At 54.6% G+C, this 15,232-nt stretch overlaps 1 protein-coding gene across 1 annotated transcript in view; it reads left to right on the top strand.

Annotated features, from left to right (window-relative positions):
- Positions 1 to 4,193: 4,193 nt before the first annotated feature.
- Positions 4,194 to 15,232, top strand: part of LOC123360174 (teneurin-3-like) — a gene marked incomplete at its 3' end in the record, with an annotated part of 45,282 nt that continues 34,243 nt past the window's right edge. The window contains exons 1-2 of the mRNA XM_045001184.1: positions 4,194 to 4,237; positions 5,930 to 6,007. The remainder of the gene's footprint in view (positions 4,238 to 5,929; positions 6,008 to 15,232) is intronic.

Here is a 15,232-nt window from a genome sequence, read left to right as displayed (position 1 = left end):
TGCGATACATCCCAAAGACGCAGCTCCACTCCTGCACCCCAAACCCAAACAGACTTCTGATCCCTAACTCCAGCCATTCCTCCAACCTCAGACCCCAGATCTGAACCACCAGATCCAGCCACCCCAAGCTGCGACTGTCCCCTCACACTCAGGGCGTAGCCTGGGCTGCAAGATCTGCACCAGAGCTAGGCCCCAAGCTCCTCTTTCAGCTCCCTGGGCCCAGCCACTCCCTGCCTCAGTTTCACCGACCCTGCAGGAGAGGCTGCTCCTCTTTTCACTGTCTGGGATACTTGTCCACCCTGGCCCACTACAGCCTTGGGCAGCCCCCTCTCAGGTCTGTGGGGGAGCTCAGGGACTCAGGGCAGAGGGCAAACCAGGCAGATAGGCCCCTGCTTCTCCCATCAGGACAGTGTCCATCTTGATCATGCCTCCAGCCCACACTTCCTCTCTATACAGGGGCCACCCACTCCCCATGCTACCCCCGGTCCCACTGCACTGCCCTGCTGCCGGCCATGCTGGAGCAGCCTCCGCACTGGGCTCCCAGCCTCAGACACAGCCCCTTCTGTTACTGAAAGAGAGAGCTCAGCTGGGGAGAGCAATATGCTTTCTTACATGTTGTGTATTTGGTTGTCATGGTTTTTGTTGCTATGGCAACTGAGTTAGATTATTATGGGTTAGCTCAGCCAGCTTCAGCCGGCTGAGTGAGCTCTCTGTGTCTGTAAATAAAATGGTGGTTTTGTTAGCTGTCTGCTGTCTGGCCTCAAGTGATTTCTTCCTAAACCGGCTGCCCCCCAAGGATATAACATTACAGACTTGCAGTGCTTCTTAGCAGTCAAGCACTACGTTTCTTCTACAATAGTTAGTAATGCACTTGCATGAATTCCGCAAAAAGGACTGTCTGCGCAACAACTGCGAAAGGATCGAAAGCAGGCATATGTGTGCTAAAGACCTGGAAAAACCAGACCAGACGCAGAGCTTGTGTTATAGAAGACTTGGTCCCTATTACACTGGGGACGAACTAAGTTAATCTGTGTATTACATGTGGGTTACTTAAAACAAGATACATGTAAAACAAACGAGCAAAAACTTGATTATGTTAACCAACTTCAGCTGTTTAAGGGTGCATCTCACAGACCACATTGATCTAATGTTTGAGAGGGGGATACCAGGCTAGATGGACCCATTGATCCGATGTGGGGAGGGAGATACCAGGCTAGATAGGCCCGTTGATTTGATGGGGAGTGGGGGATACCAGGCTAGATGGGCCCATTGATATTGTTGTGGGGAGAGGGATACCAGGCTACATGGGCCCATTGATATTATTGTGGGGTGGGGGATATCAGATTAGATGGGCCCATTGCTCTGATATGAGGTGGGGATAACAAGGTTAGATGGGCCCATTGAGCTCATGTAGGGTGGGGTATTCCAGGCTAAATGGGCCCATTGATATTCTTGTGGGGAGAGGGATACTAGGCTAGATGGCCCAATTAATCTGATGTTGGGGGGGGGCGATACAGGTTAGATTGGCCCATTGATCTGATCCATTGGTTGCTTTATGGAGCATCCAATCCTCCCAGCCGGCCCTGCCCCTCCTGGCCCCCTTCCCCCATCGGAGCCCAGAGCGCCCCCCTGTGGCTTCCCCTAGCATGCTTGGTGGGGGACACATGCCCCCGCTCCACCCGTGACCCCCAGTCCCCAAACGCTGGGTGGTCAGACAGTGCACGGCCGCCCCAGCTCCCGAGTGCCGGGCAGGCAGCACACAGCCCCCACCCCAGCCCTTCCTTCGCAAGCACTTGGTGGGCATCCCCAGGTGCCCCCCAGCCACCTCAAGTCCCAGCCACAGGCTGGCCATGGCCGCCCTAGTCCCTGCCCCAGCACGCTGCCCTGGGGAGGAGCAGCCAGCTGGCCTGGGCTGGGGCCAAGGGGGAAGGGCGAGCAGGAGGGGGCCTTCTGGGCAGAGCATGGGCAGGGCTACACTGGGCTGTTTGGGGAGACACAGCCTGCCCCAGCCCATAGTACGCGCCACCCATGACTCGTCCCCTCCAACCTGATGGTAAGCGATGCCCAGCTGAGCCCATGGCCAGTACGTCCTGCTCCACCCACAGCCGGGCTGGGAGCCAGGACTCCTGGTTCTTATCCCCAGCTCTGGGAGGGCAGTGGTGTCTAGTGGTTAGCGTGGGGGTTGGGAGCCAGGGTATCCGGGTCCCACCGCTAGCTCTGGGAAGGGAGTGAGGGCCAGTCGTGGTGCACCCCCTGGCTTGAAGTGGTTTCCATCCTGTACGGGCTTTACAGTTTTGTTCACTGGCTCTCAGCACCTCCCACTATAAAGATTGTTCCATCCCTGCTGGGTCTAGCGGTTAGAGCAGGGGAGGCTGGGAGCCAGGCATGGGTGGTGGGTATAAGGGCCCAGGGGATGCTGAGCGGGAGCGAGCCTTGGGGCAGGGCCACAGTCCGGGAGCGCCCAGCCTCCCCAAATGGAGGAGTCCCAAGCTGCCCACGGAGCCAGGACTCCTGGGTTCTATTCCTGGCTCTCCCACAGACTCCCAATCTGACCTGGCGCAGCCCATATCGCCCTCCCTGGTGCCTCAGTTTCCCCATGTGTGAGACGGGTACCAGTGTGAATGGATGCAGAGCCTTGGAGAATCTAGTCCCTTCTCCTGGCGGCTCCTTGGTAGCCCTGGGTAAGCAGCTAACTGCTCCAGAACCTGGATCACGTATGGGCAGACCAGGACTGAGGGCTAGATCTGAGGAATGGAAAGAATAAATCCACCCTTATCCGACCCCACTCTGGGGTACATGGCGAGGAGGCTGGTGTTGCAGGGGGCAGGGAGTCCTGCAGCCCTCGCAGGGGAGAAGGGGGTGATTCCCTGGCTTGACTGCTGATGGCGGTGGCGGGGTGGGGGGCACTGGTGAATTGTGGTCTCCTCCCTGCGGGGCTGGAGATGGAGCACGGCTGCTGGGAGCTGATGTCTCCTCTGTATGTGGGAGGGTGACACTGGCCAAATTGTGGGACCCCCTGTCCCCCCCCCGGGACAAGGGAGGGGCCTCTCAGCCTTGCCTGCTCTTCTCTCTTTCACCAGGACCTGCCCAAGCAGCTGGCCCAGCCCAGGCCCACCTTCCTGAACACCAGCAGCTTCCCGTTCTGCGGAGTGGAGCGGCCGGGGAGTGAGGGCCTCTCAAGCCCCCCACAGGGAACAGGGGCCAGGGCACTAGAGGGGGCCGAGGGCCGTGATGGGGGGAGGTGGGGTTGGAGAGATGTCAGGGGGTGAAGCTGGGACTCAGGGAAGGAATGGGGCAAGCTGCAGGGAGACAGTGTAGCGAGGGGGATGTCACGGGGCGGGAGCTGGGGGGCTGGGAAGCTGCGGGGGAGGGGACACAGCCGGGGGGGGTACTGGGGACACCGCAGGGAGGGCTGCTCAAGAGGCAGTAGGCATGGGGGGGGCAGGGCGGGAGCTCGTACAGGGGTTGGGGTGTCAGGCCGTCGCGGTTCTCCTTGTGAATGGCACCAGGCTGCAGGGCACCCCACGGCCGGCAGCCCCCCCCCTGCCTCCCAGCCTGGATTCCCAGCATGCAGCCGGCGGGGGGGGGGGGGGATGTGACTGCGTCAGGGGCATTTACCCCACTCCCATCCCCCCGCTGGTGGGGAGTGGGAGGGGCTTGGGGCTCCGCAGCAGAGAGCCCATTCGGGGAGGCTCCCCCAGGGAAGGCTGGAAATCAGGGTCCCCGTCCCCAGGAAGGATGGACTGAGGCTGGTGCGAGGGGCCCCCTACAGAACCACTGCCAGCGGCTCCGCGGCCCCAGGCCTCCGGGGCACAACGTGGTTCTAAGGCAGGCGGGGGCGGTAAAGGGAGGCGCCCCCTAGACAAGCTGGGGGGCTGGGAGGGGGGTGGCAGCAGGGGCACCTGGCCCTCAAGGCTGAGACTCGCCAGCTCATCACAGCAGTGGCTGCGCAAAGTGCCCCCGGAGCCGGTGTGGCTGCCCCCCCGCTGTATCCCTGGGGGGGGGTCTGGTCCCTGCGGCACCCGGGGGGGGGCTGGACACTGCAGGCAGCCCCCACCCTCGCACTCTAACACGGGGGGGGGGGATTTTACTTGCGCTCCGATTGGTCAGGGCTCTGTCTCCGCTTCCTATTGGCCGTGTCGGGAGGGGCGGAGCTTCGCGGGCGGCGTCACGTGGCCCTGAGGCGTTCGCGTGGCGGCTCTTGAGCAGCACGTGGCGCAGCCCGGAGCGCGAGCGGGTAAAGGGGGCGGCGGGGGGGGCCCTGAGCTCCCCAAATATCCCCCGAGCTCCCCCTCTTCTACCCCCGCCCCCTCCCCAAATGCCTCCCAATCCCCCCTTCTACACCCCACCCCCAAACACCCCCCGCCCCCCTCTACAAACGCCTCCCTCCCCCCTTCTACACCCCACCCCCAAATACCCCCGCCCCCACCTCAAATGCCTCCCTCCCCCCTCTTCTACTTCCCAAACACCCCCCGCCCCCCCTCTGCAAATGCCTCCTACCCCCCCTTCTACAGCCCACACCCAAACACCCCCGCCCCCCTCTGCAAACGCCTCCCTCCCCCTTCTACCTCTCCCCAAACACCCCCTGCCCCCACCTCAAATGCCTCCCTCCCCCCTTCTACACCCCACCCCCAAATACCCCCGCCCCCTCCCCAAATGCCTCCCTCCCCCCTTCTACACCCACCCCAAACACCCCCCGCCCCCCCTCTGCAAACGCCTCCCTCCCCCTTCTACACCCCACCCCCAAACACCCCCCGCCCCCCTCTGCAAACGCCTCCCTCCCCCTTCTACACCCCACCCCCAAACACCGCCCGCCCCCCTCTGAAAACACCTCCCTCCCCCTTCTACACCCACCCCCAAACACCCCCCGCCCCCCCTCTGCAAACGCCTCCCTCCCCCCTTCTACCTCTCCCCAAATAGCCCCCGCCCCCTCCCCAAATGCCTCCCAACCTCCCTTCTACACCCTCCCCAAATAGCCCCCGCCCCCTCCCCAAATGCCTCCCAACCTCCCTTCTACACCCTCCCCAAATAGCCCCCGCCCCCTCCCCAAATGCCTCCCACCCCCTTTTACCCCCTGCCTCCTCCCCAAATATCTCCCACCAGCTCGTCTAGCCCCCGCCCCCAATACCCCCCTCCACAACACCCCCCAATAGCCCCTGCCCCCTCCCCAAATGCCTCCCACCCCCCTTCTACCCTTGCCCCCAAATACCTCCTCCCTTTTCTACCCTGCCCCCAAATATCTCCCATTTCCCCTCTTTTACCCTACCCCCAAATACCTCCCACCCCTCCTAGCCCCCGTGTCTCCCTTCTAGCCCCTGCCTTCCTCTTCTAGCCTCCCAGCCCCAAATACCTCCCACCCTTCCAGCCCCTCCCCGCAAACACCTTCCACCCTCTTCCTCTTCTACTCCCTGCCCCCCAGATATCTCCCATCTTGGCCCCTCTTCTTGCCCCTTGCCCCCAATAGCTCCCCCTCCTCATCTAGACCCCTCTCCCCGAATACCTCCCATCCTCCTTGTCTTCTAGCTCCTCTCCCCACAATTTCTCCCCCATCTTCTAGCTCCTGCCCCCAAATACCTCCCACCCCCTCCTTCTTAGGCCCTGCCCCCCAAATTCCCCCCTTGTCTAGCCTCACCCTCCAAATACCCTCCACCCCTTCCTCTTCTAGCTCCCCTCCTCCAAATCCCTCCCATCCTCCCCCCTCTTCTAGTCCCCCAAATCCCTCCCACTCCTCTTCTAGCCCCCACCATCCCACAATACCTCCCATGCTCCCCTTGTCTAGCCCCCACCATCCCTCGCTTAGTCCTCAGCCCCCCAATACGTCCTCAGCCCCCAGTCCTGCCTCTGCCCCTACTAACACATGCATTGATCTCTAACATCCTGTCCTGTAACCCAGTGGTTTTCAACCTTTTTCATTCGCGGCCCCCCCAAGCATTTCAAATGGAGGTGCAGACCGCGGTGGATATCTCAGACGTGCTCGGCAGACCCCCAGGGAGCCACGTACCATAGGGTAAAAACCACTGACCTGGATCCCCCCGCCCCCAACATCTACCCCAGCTCCTCTGTCCTGTAGACCCCCTGCCCACCCCCTCGTTCCTCATCTAGCCTTCGGAGATGAAAGGGGTCTCGTGACTCTGGGGCCTCTGCCATCACACCTGGTGGTTTGAGGACAGGCTGGCCCATGGCAGGGAGCTCCCAGTACAGTTTAACCAGCTGAGACTGAGGTGGAAAGAGGGGGGTGGGGAGTGGACCCTGTTAGTAAGCGGGGGAGCCATGGTGGGTGAGTGGGGCAGGTTGTGGGGGGGAAGCTGGACATCATGGCGCAGTGTGGGGTTGGTAGTGTCAGTAGGAAGGGCTGGGGTTGGATGGATGGTGTGGCATAGTGTAGGGTGAGGGTCTGTCTGGCTAGGAATTAATAAGTCAGTTTTAGAATACAGACATCAAGAGCCAAATTCTGAATGGCTGTGTCCTGTACACACCTTCCCAGAAAACGGCTCCATAGGGTGTGTGCCCGGCTCCCTCCCCTGAATGTGAAGGGCCCGTGCAACGGGAAAGCTGAAAGAACAGACTGGTCTCTAAGGAGTGAAGGGAGGTCTGGTTGGATGTGTGTGGCTGTCTATATCCATGAGCTCTCTGTCTACAATCTAATCTCTTTCAGAGTTTAGCTCAGTGGTAGTTCTTATTAACAGGAAGCACCTTAAACTATTTGAATTTTCAAAGCTTTTTGTATACAGGCCACAGAGATCACTAGTACATAGGTGTGCTGCTACGAGTGACCTGTGGCCTTGGCTAAATGCTGCATATTCCAGGGTTCATTTTTCACACTTCTTTGACCCTTTGTTTGACACGCTCTGTGAAATTCTTCCAGCCAATTTCTCCAGTTATTTCTTCTCCATCCCCTCCATCACCCACGCAAGCTCATGCTCCAATACGTCTGTTAGTCTATAAGGTGCCACAGGACTCTCTGCTGCTTTCACAGATCCAGACTAACACGGCTCCCCCTCTGATACTTGATTTTGATTAGAAAACTGACAGTCTCAGTCTCAGATGCCAGTTCTATCAGGGCACTTCCCTTTTCAGTTTAAGATGAATAATTTATGTCAGGTCATTACAGAGAATAATATCACAAAAAAACATTTTTTTTCTTAAGAATCCTGACAAAAATTCCCAATGTGCAGCTCAAACAATCAATAATAAAATGATCGTTCAGGGGGAGATTTTTTTTTAGAGAGAGGGGCCAAATCCTGGGACTTCTCACAAGTGAGCAGGATTTAGCTGTGACCCTTTTTTCCTGTGCGTGACCAGGATCCATTCCTCATCTGGACTGCAGCATTTGGCCCTCAGTTGTACACTCGTGGATAGTGGCTCTGGGACCAAATGCATCGCTGGTGTCATTCCACTGCAGTCGGTGAAGTGACACTAGAGTAAATTGATCCATGAAGCCTAATTTTTACCTCAGAAACATCAGTTCAACTCTGTCTCAAGTCAGTGGGGGATATTTATGGCTTTCTAAGGGTATGGTAAAAAAATGGTGTCACTGAGAGATGCAAATAACGGCTGTGAAACACATAAATCCCTGGAATGCATTTTGATCATAGAGGGTAGGAAAGAAGGTCCTCTCTCCCCCCACCTCCCATCCGCACATACAGACACTGTTGCTTAAGTGTAGAGTCCACAGCTGAGCATTTGCAACATAAACCAGAGAGACTATCACTGGTATTTCTAGAAACCTGATGAGTCACACAGGTACACTTGGGGAGCTATTCTGTAGTGTACATCTATCTCCCTTTAACCTTTGTATTGAGTATCTGATTATGTAAATGGTGTTGACCCATACGTGGGGTTGTGAAGGAATTTCCCCCCTGCTTAGATTGGCAGACCCCCTTGGAGCTTTTCACCTCCCTCTGCAGCATGGGGCATGGGTCCCTTGCTGGTTTGAACTAGTAAATGGTAGTTTTTCGGGTGCTTGCTCATGTCCATTGCACATTGTGTGTGTGCTCTCCACATGCACCGGTGCGGGACGTTTTTCCACCAGCAGTATCCACAGGGGAGCTGCTCCGGCCCCCTCTGGAGTGGCGCCCGCATGGCACAGTATAGGGGGTGCGGCTGGCTCCCCCCACCCTCAGTTCCTTCTTGCAGCCAGTGGCGGTACATGGGATGTTTGCCGCTCTTACTAGCATTGCTTAGGCTATAATACGTGTCGTTGTAAACAGCTGAGCCTTTGAAACATGATGTCACTTTGGCGGGTACGAAGGAATGAACCTTTAGCAAAGCTTTAGACACAGTCTCCCACAGTATCCTGCCGGCAAGTTACAGAAGTCTGGGCTGGATGAGTGGACTCTAAGGTGGACAGAAAGCTGGCGAGATCCTTGGGCTCAGGGAGTTGTGCTCCACGGCTCGATGGCTAGTTGGCAGCCGGTATCGAGTGGAGTGCCCCATAGCGTCGCCAACTTCCTAGTTGCACAAACCCCAAACACCCTAGCCCCGCCCCTTCCCCAAGGCCCCGCCTCCCACTCCCTACATTCCTCCTCCCTTGGTGGCTCGCCCTCCCCCACCCTCGCTCACTTTCACTGGGCCGCAGCAGGGGGTTCGGGTGTCTGTGGGGTGAGGGCTCTAACTGGGGGTGCGGGGTCTGGGCTGGGGCCCGAAATGAGGGGTTATGGCGGCAGGAGGGGGCTTGGAGTTGGGGTGTGGGAGGGGTGAGGGCTCTGGCTGGGGGTGCAGGCTCTGGGCTGGGGCCCGAAATGAGGGGTTATGGCGGCAGGAGGGGGCTTGGAGTTGGGGTGCAGGCTCCAGGGTGGGGCTGGGGATGAAGGATTCAGGGAGTGGGACAGGGCTCAGGGCTGGGGGTGCAGGGTGGGTGAGGGCTCTGGGGTGGTGAGGGAGATGAGGAGTTTGGGGTGCAGGAGGGGTTTTGGTTTTGAGACGGGGCTCTGGGCTGGGGGTACAGGGTGGGTGAGGGCTCTAGGGTGGTGACAGGGATGAGGAGTTTGGGGTGCAGGAGGGGGCTTTGGTTTTGAGGCGGGGCTCTGGGCTGGGGGTGCAGGGTGGGTGAGGGCTCTGGGGTGGTGACGGGGATGAGGAGTTTGGGGTGCAGGAGGGGGCTTTGGTTTTGAGATGGGGCTCTGGGCTGGGGGTGCAGGGTGGGTGAGGGCTCTGGGGTGGTGACGGGGATGAGGAGTTTGGGGTGCAGGAGGGGCTTTGGTTTTGAGGCGGGGCTCTGGGCTGGGGGTGCAGGGTGGGTGAGGGCTCTGGGGTGGTGACGGGGATGAGGAGTTTGGGGTGCAGGAGGGGGCTTTGGTTTTGAGGCGGGGCTCTGGGCTGGGGGTGCAGGGTGGGTGAGGGCTCTGGGATGGTGAGGGGGATGAGGAGTTTGGGGTGCAGGAGGGGTTTTGGTTTTGAGACGGGGCTCTGGGCTGGGGGTGCAGGGTGGGTGAGGGCTCTGGGATGGTGACAGGGATGAGGAGTTTGGGGTTCAGGAGGGGGTTTTGGTTTTGAGGCAGGGCTCTGGGCTGGGGGTGCAGGGTGGGGAGGGCTCTGGGGTGGTGAGGGGGATGAGGAGTTTGGGGTGCAGGAGGGGCTTTGGTTTTGAGGCGGGGCTCTGGGCTGGGGGTGCAGGGTGGGTGAGGGCTCTGGGGTGGTGACGGGGATGAGGAGTTTGGGGTGCAGGAGGGGGCTATGGTGTTGAGGCGGGGCTCTGGGCTGGGGGTGCAGGGTGGGTGAGGGCTCTGGGGTGGTGAGGGGGATGAGGAGTTTGGGGTGCAGGAGGGGCTTTGGTTTTGAGGCGGGGCTCTGGGCTGGGGGTGCAGGGTGGGTGAGGGCTCTGGGGTGGTGACGGGGATGAGGAGTTTGGGGTGCAGGAAGGGGCTTTGGTTTTGAGGCGGGGCTCTGGGCTGGGGGTGCAGGGTGGGTGAGGGCTCTGGGGTGGTGACGGGGATGAGGAGTTTGGGGTGCAGGAGGGGTTTTGGTTTTGAGACGGGGCTCTGGGCTGGGGATCAGGGTGGGTGAGGGCTCTGGGGTGGTGAGGGGGATGAGGAGTTTGGGGTGCAGGAGGGGGTTTTGGTTTTGAGGTGGGGCTCTGGGCTGGGGGTGCAGGGTGGTGAGGGCTCTGGGGTGGTGAGGGGGATGAGGAGTTTGGGGTGCAGGAGGGGGCTTTGGTTTTGAGGCGGGGCTCTGGGCTGGGGGTGCAGGGTGGGTGAGGGCTCTGGGGTGGTGACGGGGATGAGGAGTTTGGGGTGCAGGAGGGGGTTTTGGTTTTGAGGCGGGGCTCTGGGCTGGGGGTGCAGGGTGGGTGAGGGCTCTGGGGTGGTGACGGGGATGAGGAGTTTGGGGTGCAGGAGGGGGTTTTGGTTTTGAGGCGGGGCTCTGGGCTGGGGCATAGGCTTGTGGCTGGGGCAGGAGCTTACCTTGGGCAGCTCCCGGTCAGTGGCACAGCGGGACTAAGCCAGGCTGCCTGCCTGTCCTGGCACCACGCTGCATGCACCCCAGAAGCAGCCAGCAGGTCCAGGTCCTAGCCCGGGGGACCAGGAAGCTCCCCATGCTGCTCTCACTCACAGGCACTGGCTCTCCCAGCTCCCACTGGTCCTCGGGTTGGGGGCAGCATGCAGAGCCCCTTGGCCCCCCCGCCTAGGAGCCAAACCTGCTGGCCGCTTCTGGGGCACAGTGTGATGCCAGGACAGGCAGGGACTAGCCTGCCTTAGTGCCCCAGCACCGCTGACCGGACTTTTAATGGCCAGGTTGGTGGTGCTCACTGGAACCGCCAGGGTCCCTTTTCGAGCTGGTGTTCCAGTCGAAAACCGGACACTTTGTCACCGTAGTGCCCCAGGGGTTGGTCCTGGGGCCAGTTTTGTTCACCATGTTTATTAATGATCTGGATGATGGGATGGATTGCACCCTCAGCAAGTTTGCAGATGACACTAAGCTGGAGGGAGAGGTAGATACGCTGGAGTGTAGATCTAGGGTCCAGAGTAAGCTAGATAAATTGGAGGATTGAGCCAAAAGAAATCTGATGAGGTTCAACAAGGACAAGTGCAGAGTCCTGCACTTAGCACAGAAGAATCCCATGCACTGCTATAAGCTGGGGACTGACTGGCTAAACAGCAGTTCTGCAGAAAAGGACTTGGGGATTACAGTGGACGAGAAGCTGGATATGAGTCAGTAGTGTGCCCTTGCTGCCAAGAAGTCCAATGGCATATTGGGCTGCATTAAGAGGAGCATTGCCAGCAAATCAAGGGAAGTGATTGTTCCCCTCTATTGGGCACTGGTGCGGCCACATCTGGAGTACTGTGTCCAGTTTTGGGCCCTCCACTACAGAAAGGATGTGGACAAACTGGAGAGAGTCTAGTGGAGGGCAACAAAAATGATTAGGGGGCTGGGGCACATGACTTATGAGGAGAGGCTGAGGGAACTGGGATTGTTTAGTCTGCAGAAGAGAAGAGTGAGGGGGGATTTGATAGCAGCCTTCAACTACCTGAAAGGGGGTTCCAAAGAGGATGGAGCTCGGCTGTTCTCAGTGGTAGCAGATGACAGAACAAGGAGCAATGGTCTCAAGTTGCAGTGGGGGAGGTTTAGGTTGGATATTAGGAAACACTATTTCACTAGTAGGGTGGTGAAGAACTGGGATGGGTTACCTGGGGAGGTGGTGGAATCTCCTTCCTTAGAGGTTTTTAGGGCCCAGCTTGACAAAGTCCTGACTGAGATGATATAGTTGGGGTTGGTCCTGCTTTGAGCAGGGGGTTGGACTAGATACCTCCTGAGGTCTCTTCCAACCCTGATATTCTATGATCCTATGACTCTTAAGACAAGCAATTTGTAGGTATAACTAATTTTCAGTAGTTCTAATATTGCAAAACTCTGTGGAACCTACCCACTTGTCATGGGGACAGTGATATTTACCTTTCATACTTACGGGATTTGTAAGAATTTTTTGACTCCTCTTCAATTTTTTCATGATTTTTTTATTCTACGTGATTCTAAAAGACCTTAAGACTGTGGGGCCCTGATTCTCCACTAGGCTTAAGCCATAATTGGTCACAGTGGAGAGTAACAGCTTTAGCAGCCTGATTCAGAGACTAAAAAGTGGAGTGCAACATGGTCTAATCTTTGACATTCTAGTTCTTTTTCATGCCGTACATTTTAATTATCGTCTTTAAGGGGGAAATATCTTCTAATTGTTATACTGTCATGTGGCATTATTTTGATGAGTGTCTACATGTGCGGTCTTGAAGGCTCTATAGAATTACTCCAAGGAATATGTCTGTGCAAATCTAGACCACAGACACTGGCTTGAAGTAGCTAGGCTGTGAGCTGAGCAGATCTGCAGAAATAGCCCCAAGCCCCTACTCCACAGAGGTGCTGTATATCTGCAGTAGTATTGGAAGAATTTTTTTCTTCATAGTACGTACAGCAAGCAGAATTCTGCTGCAGTCAAGCAATTAATTGCGCTGTTAAACAATAATAGAATACCATTTCTTTAAATATTTTGGGATTTTTACACCTTTTTACATCTTTAACATTATCAAGTATATTGATTTCAATTACAGCACAGAATACAAAGTGTACAGTGCTCACTGTATATTTTTATTACAACTATTTGCACTGTAAAAATAAAAATAGTATTTTTCAATTCATGTAATACAAGTACAGTAGAGGAATCTTTTTACCATGAAAGTTGAACTTACAAATGTAGAATTATATACCAAAAAAATAGCTGCATTCAAAAACTTCACAACATCACCTGTCAATGGGTTGCACAGGTTGACTGTGCGTTGTGTGAAGAAATATTTCCTTTAGTTTGTTTTAAACCTGCTGCCTATTCATTTCATTGGGTGACCCCTAGTTCTTAAGTTACGTGAAGGAGTAAATAACACTTCCTTATTTCCTTTCTCCACACCAGTGATGGTTTTATAGACCTCAATCGTATCTCCCTTTAGCTGTCTCTTTTCCAAGGTGAACAGTCCCAGTCTTTTTAATCTCTCCGCATACGGAAGCCGTTCCATACCCCTAATCGTTTTTGTTGCCCTTCTGTATAACTTTCCCAATTCTAAGTAAGATGGGGTGACCAGATCTGCACACAATATTAAAGATGTGGGTATAGCTAGATTTATGTAGAGGCATTATGATTTTCTGTCTTACTATCTATCGCTTTCCTAATGATTCCTAACATTAGGCTTTTTCACTGCCATTGCACATGGAGCGGATGTTTTCAGAGAACGATCCACATTTACATCAAGGTCTCTTTCCTGAGTGGTCATTTTGTATGTACTGCTGGGATTATGTTTCCAACGTGCATTACTTGGCAGATGAAATTCAATGTTGACAAATGAATTTTGTTGCCAGTCACTCAGTTTTGTGAGATCCCTTTGTAACTCTTTACAGTCTGCTTGGGACTTAACTATCTTCAATAGTTTTGTATCTTTTATACATTTTGCCACCTCACTGTTTATCCCTTTTTCCAGATCATTTATGAATATGTTGAACAGCGCTGGTCCCAGTACAGACCCTTGGGGGACCTCAGTATTTACCTCTCTCCGTTCTGAAAACTGGCAATTTATTCCTACCCTTTGTTTCCTATCTTTTAACTAGTTACGGATTGATGACTATTTAGTTTGTTTAAGAGCTTTTGGTCAGGGACCTTGTCAAAGACTTTCTGAAAGTCCAGGTACATCGTATCCACTGGATCACCCTTGTCCACATTTGTTGACCCCTTCAAAGAATTTTAATAGATTGATGTGGCATGATGTCCTTTTACGAAAAAAAAGTGTTGATTCTTCGCCAACAAATTGTGTTCATCTCTGTGTCTGATAATTCTGTTCTTTACTAGAGTTTCAACCAGTTTGCTTCACACGGAAGTTAGGCTTACCAGGCTGTCATTGCCAGGGTCGACTCTAGAGCCTTTTTAAAAAATTGGTATCACATTAGCTATCCTCCAGTCATCTGATACAGAAGCTGATTTAAATGACGGGTTACATACCACAGTTAGTAGTTCTGCAGTTTCGTATTTGAATTCCTTCAGAACTCTTGGGTGACACCATCTAGTCCTGGTGACTCTCTTACGGTTTAATTTATCAGTTTGTTCCAAAACCTCCTGTAACGGCACCTCAGTCTGAGACAGTTCCTCAGACTTGTCACCTAAAAAGAATGGCTCAAGTGTGAAAGATGCAAAGAATTCGTTTAGTTTCTCCGCAATGGGTTTATCTTTCTTGAGTGCTCCTTTATTCTACCAATGGCTCCACTGAATGTTTAGTGTAGAAGCTTCCTGCTTCTGATGTACTAAAAAAAATTACTGTTAGTTTTTGAGTCTTTGGCTAGTTGCTCTTCAAATTCTTTTGTCCTGCTTAATTATACTTGACTTGCCAGAATTTATGCTCCTTTCTATTTTCCTCAGTAGGTTTTAACTTCCAGTTTTTACATGATGCCTTATTGGCCTCTAACCGCTTCTTTTACTTTGTTGTTTAATCGTGGTAGCACTTTTTTGGCCCTCTTACTATGTTTTTTTTTCATTTGGAATATACAGTTAATTTGAGGCTTTATTATAGAATTTTTTTTTAAAAACTCCATGCAGCTTGCAGGCATTTCACTTTTGGGATTGTACCTTTTAATTTCTGTTTAGCTAGCTTCCTCAGTTTTGTGTAGTTCCCCTTTCTGAATTTAAATGCTCTGAGGTGGGCTTCTTTGCTGTTCCCAGTTCTCCGCCATTACCAATAGCCTTAATATTGTTTACAAGTGAAGTTCCTTATGCTGTGTATTACCAGGAATCTTCTCAGGCCGGGCTGGCTCCAGGCACCAGCAGAGGAAGCACATGCCTGGAGCAGCACATGCTAAGGGGTGGCATTCCGTCCATTCTTGGGGCGGCAGAGTCTGGGTGGCTTTTTTATTTTATTTCTGCTTTGGCAGTTCGGCTGGCGGCAGTCCGAGCATTTGGTTTTGGGTTTTTTTGGGCGCTTCGGCAGTTCAGGTGGTGGCAGTCTGAGTGTGGGGTTTTTTTCCCTGTTTTGGCAGTTTGGGCGGTGGCAGTCCGAACATTTGTTTTGGGGTTTTTGTGTGGGCACTTAGGCAGTTCGGGCAGCAGCAGTCCAAGCGATTTTGTTTGCTTGGGGTGGCAAAAATGGTAGAGCCGACCCTGTTCTTGAGGGGAATATTTCAAAGAAGGGCAGCTGATGCCAAGGTCCACAGTGCAAATCCTTCTCAAAGCACAAATTTTCCTGGTTATCAAATGTCCTTATTTCTCCCAGGG

Source organism: Mauremys mutica, unplaced genomic scaffold (genome assembly GCF_020497125.1).
Source record: "Mauremys mutica isolate MM-2020 ecotype Southern unplaced genomic scaffold, ASM2049712v1 Super-Scaffold_100221, whole genome shotgun sequence".
Lineage (NCBI taxonomy): Eukaryota > Metazoa > Chordata > Testudines > Geoemydidae > Mauremys > Mauremys mutica.
Note: the sequence above shows the minus strand (reverse complement) of the source record. Positions and strands in the feature narration are given on the sequence as shown.